Below are 12409 nucleotides of genomic sequence, written 5' to 3'. Positions count from 1 at the left end.
TTTGACTATACGGGCCGTGTCCAGGATTTACGGGAAATCGCAGGTTTTCGTTTGCCGGCGATTAAACTTCTTTTATTCAGCGTCTCATCAAAAATGAAAACATTTTTAAAAACTACAAGTCTCATGCGTTTTAGTGGTGAAAAAATAATTTAAGAAATCGTTCGGGAAATGAGTTTACACCCTGGGTACTCTCTTTGTATACTTTTGACTATACGGGCCGAGTCCGGGATTTACTGGAAATCGCAGGTTTTCGTTTGCCGGCGATTAAACTTCTTTTATTCAGCGTCTCATCAAAAATGAAAACATTTTTAAAAACTACAAGTCTCATGGGCTTTAGTGGTGAAATAATAATTTAAAAAATCGTTCGGGAAATGAGTTTACTCCCTAGGTACTTTCTTTGTATACATTCGACTATACGGGCCAAGCCCCGGATTTACGGGAAATCGCAGGTTTTCGTTTGCCGGCGATTAAACTTCTTTTATTTAGCGTCTCATCAAAAATGAAAATATTTTTAAATACTGCAAGTCTCATGGGCTTTAGTGGTGAAATAATAATTTAAAAAATCGTTCGGGAAATGAGTTTACACCCCGGGTACTTTCTTTGTATACCTTTGACTATACGGGCCGAGTCTGGGATTTACGGGAAATCTCAGGTTTTTGTTTGCCGGCGATTATACTTCTTTTATTCAGCGTCTCATTAAAAATGAAAACATCTTTGAAAACTACAAGTCTCATGCGTTTTAGTGGTGAAAAAATAATTTAAGAAATCGTTCGGGAAATGAGTTTACACCCTGGGTACTCTCTTTGTATACTTTTGACTATACGGGCCGAGTCCGGGATTTACTGGAAATCGCAGGTTTTCGTTTTCCGGCGATTAAACTTCTTTTATTCAGCGTCTCATCAAAAATGAAAACATTTTTAAAAACTACAAGTCTCATGGGCTTTAGTGGTGAAATAATAATTTAAAAAATCGTTCGGAAAATGAGTTTACACCCTAGGTACTTTCTTTGTATACATTCGACTATACGGGCCAAGCCCCGGATTTACGGGAAATCGCAGGTTTTCGTTTGCCGGCGATTAAACTTCTTTTATTTAGCGTCTCATCAAAAATGAAAATATTTTTAAATACTACAAGTCTCATGGGCTTTAGTGGTGAAATAATAATTTAAAAAATCGTTCGGGAAATGAGTTTACACCCCGGGTACTTTCTTTGTATACCTTTGACTATACGGGCCGAGTCTGGGATTTACGGGAAATCTCAGGTTTTTGTTTGCCGGCGATTATACTTCTTTTATTCAGCGTCTCATTAAAAATGAAAACATCTTTGAAAACTACAAGTCTCATGCGTTTTAGTGGTGAAAAAATAATTTAAAAAATCGTTCGGGAAATGGGTTTACTCCCTGGGTACTTTCTTTGTATACTTTTGACTATACGGGCCGAGTCCGGGATTTACGGGAAGTCGCGGGTTTTTGTTTGCCGGCGATTAAACTTCTTTTATTCAGCGTCTCATCAAAAATGAAAATATTTTTAAATACTACAAGTCTCATGGGCTTTAGTGGTGAAAAGATAATTTAAAAAATCGTTTTTGAAATGAGTTTACTCACAGGGTACTTTCTTTGTATACATTCGACTATACGGGCCAAGCCCGGGATTTACGGGAAATTGCGGGTTTTCGTTTGCCGGCGATTAAACCACTTTCATTAAGCGTCTCATCAAAAATGAAAACATTTCTGAAAACTACAAGTCTCGTGCGTTTTAGTGGTGAAAAAATAAATTAAAAATTCGTTCGGGAAATGAGTTTACTCACTGGGTACTTTCCTTGTATAGTTTTGACTATACGGGCCGAGTCCGGGATTTACGGGAAATCGCGGGTTTTCGTTTGCCGGCGATTAAACTTCTTTTATACAGCGTCTCATCAAAAATGAAAACATTTTTAAAAACTACAAGTCTCATGGGCTTTACTGGTGAAATAATAATTTAAAAAATCGTTTGGGAAATGAGTTTACACCCTGGGTACTTTCTTTGTATACTTTTGACTATACGGGCCGAGTCCGGGATTTACGGGAAATTGCAGGTTTTCGTTTGCCGGCGATTAAACTTCTTTTATTCAGCGTCTCATCAAAAATGAAAACATTTTTGAAAACTACAAGTCTCATGCGTTTTAGTGGTGAAAAAATAATTTAAAAAATCGTTTGGGAAATGAGTTTACACCCTGGGTACTCTCTTTGCATACTTTTGACTATACGGGCCGAGTCGGGGATTTACGGGAAATCGCAGGTTTTCGTTTGCCGGCGATTAAACTTCTTTTATTCAGCGTCTCATCAAAAATGAAAACATTTTTGAAAACTACAAGTCTCATGCGTTTTAGTGGTAAAAAAATAATTTAAAAATTCGTTAGGAAAATGAGTTTACTCACTGGGTACTTTCCTTGTATACTTTTGACTATACGGGCCGAGACCGGGATTTACGGGAAATTGCGGGTTTTCGTTTGCCGGCGATTAAACTTCTTTTATTCAGCGTCTCATCAAAAATGAAAACATTTTTAAAAACTACAAGTCTCATGGGCTTTAGTGGTTAAATAATAATTTAAAAAATCGTTCGGGAAATGAGTTTACTCCCTGGGTACTTTCTTTGTATACTTTTGACTATACGGGCCGAGTACGGGATTTACGGGAAATCGCAGGTTTTCGTTTGCCGGCGATTAAACTTCTTTTATTCATCGTCTCATCAAAAATGAAAACTTTTTAAAAACTACACGTCTCATGCGTTTTAGTGGTGAAAAAATAATTTAAAAAATCGTTTGGGAAATGAGTTTACACCCTGGGTACTCTCTTTGCATACTTTTGACTATACGGGCCGAGACCGGGATTTACGGGAAATTGCGGGTTTTCGTTTGCCGGCGATTAAACTTCTTTTATTCAGCGTCTCATCAAAAATGAAAACATTTTTAAAAACTACAAGTCTCATGGGCTTTAGTGGTTAAATAATAATTTAAAAAATCGTTCGGGAAATGAGTTTACTCCCTGGGTACTTTCTTTGTATACTTTTGACTATACGGGCCGAGTACGGGATTTACGGGAAATCGCAGGTTTTCGTTTGCCGGCGATTAAACTTCTTTTATTCATCGTCTCATCAAAAATGAAAACTTTTTGAAAACTACACGTCTCATGCGTTTTAGTGGTGAAAAAATAATTTAAAAAATCGTTTGGGAAATGAGTTTACACCCTGGGTACTCTCTTTGCATACTTTTGACTATACGGGCCGAGTCGGGGATTTACGGGAAATCGCAGGTTTTCGTTTGCCGGCGATTAAACTTCTTTTATTCAGCGTCTCATCAAAAATGAAAACATTTTTGAAAACTACAAGTCTCATGCGTTTTAGTGGTAAAAAAATAATTTAAAAATTCGTTAGGGAAATGAGTTTACTCACTGGGTACTTTCCTTGTATACTTTTGACTATACGGGCCGAGACCGGGATTTACGGGAAATTGCGGGTTTTCGTTTGCCGGCGATTAAACTTCTTTTATTCAGCGTCTCATCAAAAATGAAAACATTTTTAAAAACTACAAGTCTCATGGGCTTTAGTGGTTAAATAATAATTTAAAAAATCGTTCAGGAAATGAGTTTACTCCCTGGGTACTTTCTTTGTATACTTTTGACTATACGGGCCGAGTACGGGATTTACGGGAAATCGCAGGTTTTCGTTTGCCGGCGATTAAACTTCTTTTATTCATCGTCTCATCAAAAATGAAAACTTTTTGAAAACTACACGTCTCATGCGATTTAGTGGTGAAAAAATAATTTAAAAAATCGTTCGGGAAATGAGTTTACACCATGGGTACTTTCTTTGTATGCTTTTGACTATACGGGCCGAGTCCGGGATTTACGGGAAATCGCAGGTTTTCGTTTGCCGGCGATTAAACTTCTTTTATTCAGCGTCTCATCAAAAATGAAAACATTTTTGAAAACTACAAGTCTCATACGTTTTAGTGGTGAAAAGATAATTTAAAAAATCGTTCGGGAAATGAGTTTACTCACTGGGTACTTTCCTTGTATACTTTTAACTATACGGGCCGAGTCCGGGATTTACGGGAAATCGCGGGTTTTCGTTTGCCGGCGATTAAACTTCTTTTATTCAGCGTCTCATCAAAAATGAAAACATTTTTAAAAACTACAAGTCTCATGCGTTTTAGTGGTGAAAAAATAAATTAAAAAATCGTTTGCGAAATGAGTTTACTCCCTGGGTACTTTCTTTGTATACTTTTGACTATACGGGCCGAGTACGGGATTTACGGGAAATCGCAGGTTTTCGTTTGCCGGCGATTAAACTTCTTTTATTCATCGTCTCATCAAAAATGAAGACATTTTTGAAAACTACACGTCTCATGCGTTTTAGTGGTGAAAAAATAATTTAAAAAATCGTTCGGGAAATGAGTTTACACCATGGGTACTTTCTTTGTATACTTTTGAATATACGGGCCGAGTCTGGGATTTACGGGAAATCGCAGGTTTTCGTTTGCCGGCGATTAAACTTCTTTTATTCATCGTTTCATCAAAAATGAAAACATTTTTGAAAACTACACGTCTCATGCGTTTTAGTGGTGAAAAAATAATTTAAAAAATCGTTCGGGAAATAAGTTTACTCACTGGGTACTTTCCTTGTATACTTTTAACTATACGGGCCGAGTCCGGGATTTACGGGAAATCGCGGGTTTTCGTTTGCCGGCGATTAAACTTCTTTTATTCAGCGTCTGATCAAAAATGAAAACATTTTTAAAAACTACAAGTCTCATGGGCTTTAGTGGTGAAATAATAATTTAAAAAATCGTTTGGGAAATGAGTTTACTCCCTGGGTACTTTCTTTGTATACTTTTGACTATACGGGCCGAGTCCAGGATTCACGGGAAATCGCAGGTTTTCGTTTGCCCGCGATTAAACTTTTTTTATTCATCGTCTCATCAAAAATGAAAACATTTTTGAAAACTACACGTCTCATGCGTTTTAGTGGTGAAAAAATAATTTAAAAAATCGTTCGGGAAATGAGTTTACACCCTGGGTACTTTCTTTGTATACTTTTGAATATACGGGCCGAGTCTGGGATTTACGGGAAATCGCAGGTTTTCGTTTGCCGGCGATTAAACTTCTTTTATTCATCGTCTCATCAAAAATGAAAACATTTTTGAAAACTGCACGTCTCATGCGTTTTAGTGGTGAAAAAATAATTTAAAAAATCGTTCGGGAAATAAGTTTACTCACTGGGTACTTTCCTTGTATACTTTTAACTATACGGGCCGAGTCCGGGATTTACGGGAAATCGCGGGTTTTCGTTTGCCGGCGATTAAACTTCTTTTATTCAGCGTCTCATCAAAAATGAAAACATTTTTAAAAACTACAAGTCTCATGGGCTTTAGTGGTGAAATAATAATTTAAAAAATCGTTTGGGAAATGAGTTTACTCCCTGGGTACTTTCTTTGTATACTTTTGACTATACGGGCCGAGTCCAGGATTTACGGGAAATCGCAGGTTTTTGTTTGCCCGCGATTAAACTTTTTTTATTCAGCGTTTCATCAAAAATGAAAACATTTTTGAAAACTACAAGTCTCATGCGTTTTAGTGGTGAAAAAATAATTTAAAAAATCGTTCGGGAAATGAGTTTACACCCTGGGTACTCTCTTTGTATACATTTGACTATACGGGCCGAGTCGGGGATTTACGGGAAATCGCAGCTTTTCGTTTCCCGGCGATTAAACTTCTTTTATTCAGCGTCTCATCAAAATTGAAAACATTTTTGGAAACTACAAGTCTCATGCGTTTTAGTGGTAAAAAAATAATTTAAAAAATCGTTCGGGAATTGAGTTTACACCCTGGGTACTTTCTTTGTATACTTTTGACTATACGGGCCGAGTCCGGGATTTACGGGAAATCGCAGGTTTTCGTTTGCCGGCGATTAAACTTCTTTTATTCAGCGTCTCATCAAAAATGAAAACATTTTTAAAAACTACAAGTCTCATGGGCTTTAGTGGTGAAATAATAATTTAAAAAATCGTTTGCGAAATGAGTTTACTCCCTGGGTACTTTCTTTGTATACTTTTGACTATACGGGCCGAGTCCAGGACTTACGGGAAATCGCAGGTTTTCGTTTGCCGGCGATTAAACTTCTTTTATTCAGCGTTTCATCAAAAATGAAAACATTTTTAAAAACTAGAAGTCTCATGCGTTTTAGTGGTGAAAAAAAAAATTTTAAAAATCGTTCGGGAAATAAGTTTACACCCTGGGTACTCTCTTTGTATACTTTTGACTATACGGACCGAGTCCGGGATTTACTGGAAATCGCAGGTTTTCGTTTGCCGGCGATTAAACTTCTTTTATTCAGCGTCTCATCAAAAATGAAAACATTTTTAAAAACTACAAGTCTCATGGGCTTTAGTGGTGAAATAATAATTTAAAAAATCGTTCGGGAAATGAGTTTACACCCTGGGTACCTTCTTTGTATACTTTTGACTATACGGGCCGAGTCCGGGATTTACAGGAAATCGCAGGTTTTCGTTTGCCAGCGATTAAACTTCTTTTATTCAGCGTCTCATCAAAAATGAAAACATTTTTAAAAACTACAAGTCTCATGCGTTTTATTGGTGAAAAAATAATTTAAAAATTCGTTAGGGAAATGAGTTTACTCACTGAGTACTTTCCTTGTATACTTTTGACTATACGGGCCGAGTCCGGGATTTACAGGAAATCGCAGGTTTTCGTTTACCGGCGATTAAACTTCTTTTATTCAGCGTCTCATGAAAAATGAAAACATTTTTGAAAACTACAAGTCTCATGCGTTTTAGTGGTAAAAAAATAATTTAAAAATTCGTTAGGGAAATGAGTTTACTCATTGGGTACTTTCCTTGTATACTTTTGACTATACGGGCCGAGTCCGGGATTTACGGGAAATCGCGGGTTTTCGTTTACCGGCGATTAAACTTCTTTTATTCAGCGTCTCATGAAAAATGAAAACATTTTTGAAAACTACAAGTCTCATGCGTTTTAGTGGTAAAAAAATAATTTAAAAATTCGTTAGGGAAAGGAGTTTACTCACTGGGTACTTTCCTTGTATACTTTTGACTATACGGGCCGAGTCCGGGATTTACGGGAAATCGCAGGTTTTCGTTTGCCGGCGATTAAACTTCTTTTATTCAGCGTCTCATCAAAAATGAAAACATTTTTAAAAACTACAAGTCTCATGGGCTTTAGTGGTGAAATAATAATTTAAAAAATCGTTTTGGAAATGAGTTTACTCCCTGGGTACTTTCTTTGTATACTTTTGACTATACGGGCCGAGTACGGGATTTACGGGAAATCGCAGGTTTTCGTTTGCCGGCGATTAAACTTCTTTTATTCATCGTCTCATCAAAAATGAAAACATTTTTGAAAACTACACGTCTCATGCGTTTTAGTGGTGAAAAAATAATTTAAAAAATCGTTCGGGAAATGAGTTTACTCCCTGGGTACTTTCTTTGTATACTTTTGACTATACGGGCCGAGTACGGGATTTACGGGAAATCGCAGGTTTTCGTTTGCCGGCGCTTTAATCTTCTTTTATTCAGCGTTTCATCAAAAATGAAAACATTTTTAAAAACTAGAAGTCTCATGCGTTTTAGTGGTGAAAAAAAAATTTTAAAAATCGTTCGGGAAATGAGTTTACACCCTGGGTACTCTCTTTGTATACTTTTGACTATACGGACCGAGTCCGGGATTTACTGGAAATCGCAGGTTTTCGTTTGCCGGCGATTAAACTTCTTTTATTCAGCGTCTCATCAAAAATGAAAACATTTATAAAAACTACAAGTCTCATGGGCTTTAGTGGTGAAATAATAATTTAAAAAATCGTTCGGGAAATGAGTTTACACCCTGGGTACCTTCTTTGTATACTTTTGACTATACGGGCCGAGTCCGGGATTTACAGGAAATCGCAGGTTTTCGTTTGCCAGCGATTAAACTTCTTTTATTCAGCGTCTCATCAAAAATGAAAACATTTTTGAAAACTACAAGTCTCATGCGTTTTAGTGGTGAAAAAATAATTTAAAAATTCGTTAGGGAAATGAGTTTACTCACTGGGTACTTTCCTTGTATACTTTTGACTATACGGGCCGAGTTCGGGATTTACGGGAAAACGCAGGTTTTCGTTTGCCGGCGATTAGACTTCTTTTAATTAGCGTCTCATCAAAAATGAAAACATTTTTGAAAACTACAAGTCTCATCCGTTTTAGTGGTGAAAAAATAATTTAAAATATCGTTCGGGAAATGAGTTTACACCCTGGGTACTCTCCTTGTATACTTTTGACTATACGGGCCGAGTCCGGGATTTACGGGAAATCGCGGGTTTTCGTTTACCGGCGATTAAACTTCTTTTATTCAGCGTCTCATGAAAAATGAAAACATTTTTGAAAACTACAAGTCTCATGCGTTTTAGTGGTAAAAAAATAATTTAAAAATTCGTTAGGGAAATGAGTTTACTCATTGGGTACTTTCCTTGTATACTTTTGACTATACGGGCCGAGTCCGGGATTTACGGGAAATCGCAGGTTTTCGTTTGCCGGCGATTAAACTTCTTTTATTCAGCGTCTCATCAAAAATGAAAACATTTTTAAAAACTACAAGTCTCATGGGCTTTAGTGGTGAAATAATAATTTAAAAAATCGTTTGGGAAATGAGTTTACTCCCTGGGTACTTTCTTTGTATACTTTTGACTATACGGGCCGAGTACGGGATTTACGGGAAATCGCAGGTTTTCGTTTGCCGGCGATTAAACTTCTTTTATTCAGCGTCTCATGACAAATGAAAACATTTTTGAAAACTACAAGTCTCATGCGTTTTAGTGGTAAAAAAATAATTTAAAAATTCGTTAGGGAAATGAGTTTTCTCACTGGGTACTTTCCTTGTATACTTTTGACTATACGGGCCGAGTCCGGGATTTACGGGAAATCGCAGGTTTTCGTTTGCCGGCGATTAAACTTCTTTTATTCAGCGTCTCATCAAAAATGAAAACATTTTTAAAAACTACAAGTCTCATGGGCTTTAGTGGTGAAATAATAATTTAAAAAATCGTTTGGGAAATGAGTTTACTCCCTGGGTACTTTCTTTGTATACTTTTGACTATACGGGCCGAGTACGGGATTTACGGGAAATCGCAGGTTTTCGTTTGCCGGCGATTAAACTTCTTTTATTCATCGTCTCATCAAAAATGAAAACATTTTTGAAAACTACACGTCTCATGCGTTTTAGTGGTGAAAAAATAATTTAAAAAATCGTTCGGGAAATGAGTTTACTCCCTGGGTACTTTCTTTGTATACTTTTGACTATACGGGCCGAGTACGGGATTTACGGGAAATCGCAGGTTTTCGTTTGCCGGCGATTAAACTTCTTTTATTCATCGTCTCATCAAAAATGAAAACATTTTTGAAAACTACACGTCTCATGCGTTTTAGTGGTGAAAAAATAATTTAAAAAATCGTTCGTGAAATGAGTTTACACCCTGGGTACTTTCTTTGTATACCTTTGAATATACGGGCCGAGTCTGGGATTTACGGGAAATCGCAGGTTTTCGTTTGCCGGCGATTAAACTTCTTTTATTCATCGTCTCATCAAAAATGAAAACATTTTTGAAAACTACACGTCTCATGCGTTTTAGTGGTGAAAAAATAATTTAAAAAATCGTTCGGGAAACAAGTTTACTCACTGGGTACTTTCCTTGTATACTTTTAACTATACGGGCCGAGTCCGGGATTTACGGGAAATCGCGGGTTTTCGTTTGCCGGCGATTAAACTTCTTTTATTCAGCGTCTCATCAAAAATGAAAACATTTTTAAAAACTACAAGTCTCATGGGCTTTAGTGGTGAAATAATAATTTAAAAAATCGTTTGGGAAATGAGTTTACTCCCTGGGTACTTTCTTTGTATACTTTTGACTATACGGGCCGAGTCCAGGATTTACGGGAAATCGCAGGTTTTCGTTTGCCCGCGATTAAACTTCTTTTATTCAGCGTCTCATCAAAAAAGAAAACATTTTTAAAAACTACAAGTCTCATGCGTTTTAGTGGTGAAAAAAAAATTTAAAAAATCGTTTGGGAAATGAGTTTACACCCTGGGTAGTCTCTTTGATTTACTGGAAATCGCAGGTTTTCGTTTGCCGGCGATTAAACTTCTTTTATTCATCGTCTCATCAAAAATGAAAACATTTTTGAAAACTACACGTCTCATGCGTTTTAGTGGTGAAAAAATAATTTAAAAAATCGTTCGTGAAATGAGTTTACACCCTGGGTACTTTCTTTGTATACTTTTGAATATACGGGCCGAGTCTGGGATTTACGGGAAATCGCAGGTTTTCGTTTGCCGGCGATTAAACTTCTTTCATTCATCGTCTCATCAAAAATGAAAACATTTTTGAAAACTACACGTCTCATGCGTTTTAGTGGTGAAAAAATAATTTAAAAAATCGTTCGGGAAATAAGTTTACTCACTGGGTACTTTCCTTGTATACTTTTAACTATACGGGCCGAGTCCGGGATTTACGGGAAATCGCGGGTATTTGTTTGCCGGCGATTAAACTTCTTTTATTCAGCGTCTCATCAAAAATGAAAACATTTTTAAAAACTACAAGTCTCATGGGCTTTAGTGGTGAAATAATAATTTAAAAAATCGATTGGGAAATGAGTTTACTCCCTGGGTACTTTCTTTGTATACTTTTGACTATACGGGCCGAGTCCAGGATTTACGGGAAATCGCAGGTTTTCGTTTGCCCGCGATTAAACTTCTTTTATTCAGCGTCTCATCAAAAAAGAAAACATTTTTAAAAACTACAAGTCTCATGCGTTTTAGTGGTGAAAAAATAATTTAAAAAATCGTTCGTGAAATGAGTTTACACCCTGGGTACTATCTTTGTATACCTTTGAATATACGGGCCGAGTCTGGGATTTACGGGAAATCGCAGGTTTTCGTTTGCCGGCGATTAAACTTCTTTTATTCATCGTCTCATCAAAAATGAAAACATTTTTGAAAACTACACGTCTCATGCGTTTTAGTGGTGAAAAAATAATTTAAAAAATCGTTCGGGAAACAAGTTTACTTACTGGGTACTTTCCTTGTATACTTTTAACTATACGGGCCGAGTCCGGGATTTACGGGAAATCGCGGGTTTTCGTTTGCCGGCGATTAAACTTCTTTTATTCAGCGTCTCATCAAAAATGAAAACATTTTTAAAAACTACAAGTCTCATGGGCTTTAGTGGTGAAATAATAATTTAAAAAATCGTTTGGGAAATGAGTTTACTCCCTGGGTACTTTCTTTGTATACTTTTGACTATACGGACCGAGTCCAGGATTTACGGGAAATCGCAGGTTTTCGTTTGCCCGCGATTATACTTCTTTTATTCAGCGTCTCATCAAAAAAGAAAACATTTTTAAAAACTACAAGTCTCATGCGTTTTAGTGGTGAAAAAAAAATTTAAAAAATCGTTTGGGAAATGAGTTTACACCCTGGGTAGTCTCTTTGATTTACTGGAAATCGCAGGTTTTCGTTTGCCGGCGATTAAACTTCTTTTATTCATCGTCTCATCAAAAATGAAAACATTTTTGAAAACTACACGTCTCATGCGTTTTAGTGGTGAAAATATAATTTAAAAAATCGTTCGTGAAATGAGTTTACACCCTGGGTACTTTCTTTGTATACTTTTGAATATACGGGCCGAGTCTGGGATTTACGGGAAATCGCAGGTTTTCGTTTGCCGGCGATTAAACTTCTTTTATTCATCGTCTCATCAAAAATGAAAACATTTTGAAAACTACACGTCTCATGCGTTTTAGTGGTGAAAAAATAATTTAAAAAATCGTTCGGGAAATAAGTTTACTCACTGGGTACTTTCCTTGTATACTTTTAACTATACGGGCCGAGTCCGGGATTTAAGGGAAATCGCGGGTTTTTGTTTGCCGGCGATTAAACTTCTTTTATTCAGCGTCTCATCAAAAATGAAAACATTTTTAAAAACTACTAGTCTCATGGGCTTTAGTGGTGAAATAATAATTTAAAAAATCGTTTGGGAAATGAGTTTACTCCCTGGGTACTTTCTTTGTATACTTTTGACTATACGGGCCGAGTCCATGATTTACGGGAAATCGCAGGTTTTCGTTTGCCCGCGATTAAACTTCTTTTATTCAGCGTCTCATCAAAAAAGAAAACATTTTTAAAAACTACAAGTCTCATGCGTTTTAGTGGTGAAAAAAAAATTTAAAAAATCGTTTGGGAAATGAGTTTACACCCTGGGTAGTCTCTTTGATTTACGGGAAATCGCAGGTTTTCGTTTGCCGGCGATTATACTTCTTTTATTCAGCGTCTCATCAAAAAAGAAAACATTTTTAAAAACTACAAGTC

Source organism: Hydractinia symbiolongicarpus, chromosome 7, assembly GCF_029227915.1.
Source record: "Hydractinia symbiolongicarpus strain clone_291-10 chromosome 7, HSymV2.1, whole genome shotgun sequence".
Taxonomy (NCBI): domain Eukaryota; kingdom Metazoa; phylum Cnidaria; class Hydrozoa; order Anthoathecata; family Hydractiniidae; genus Hydractinia; species Hydractinia symbiolongicarpus.
Note: the sequence above shows the minus strand (reverse complement) of the source record.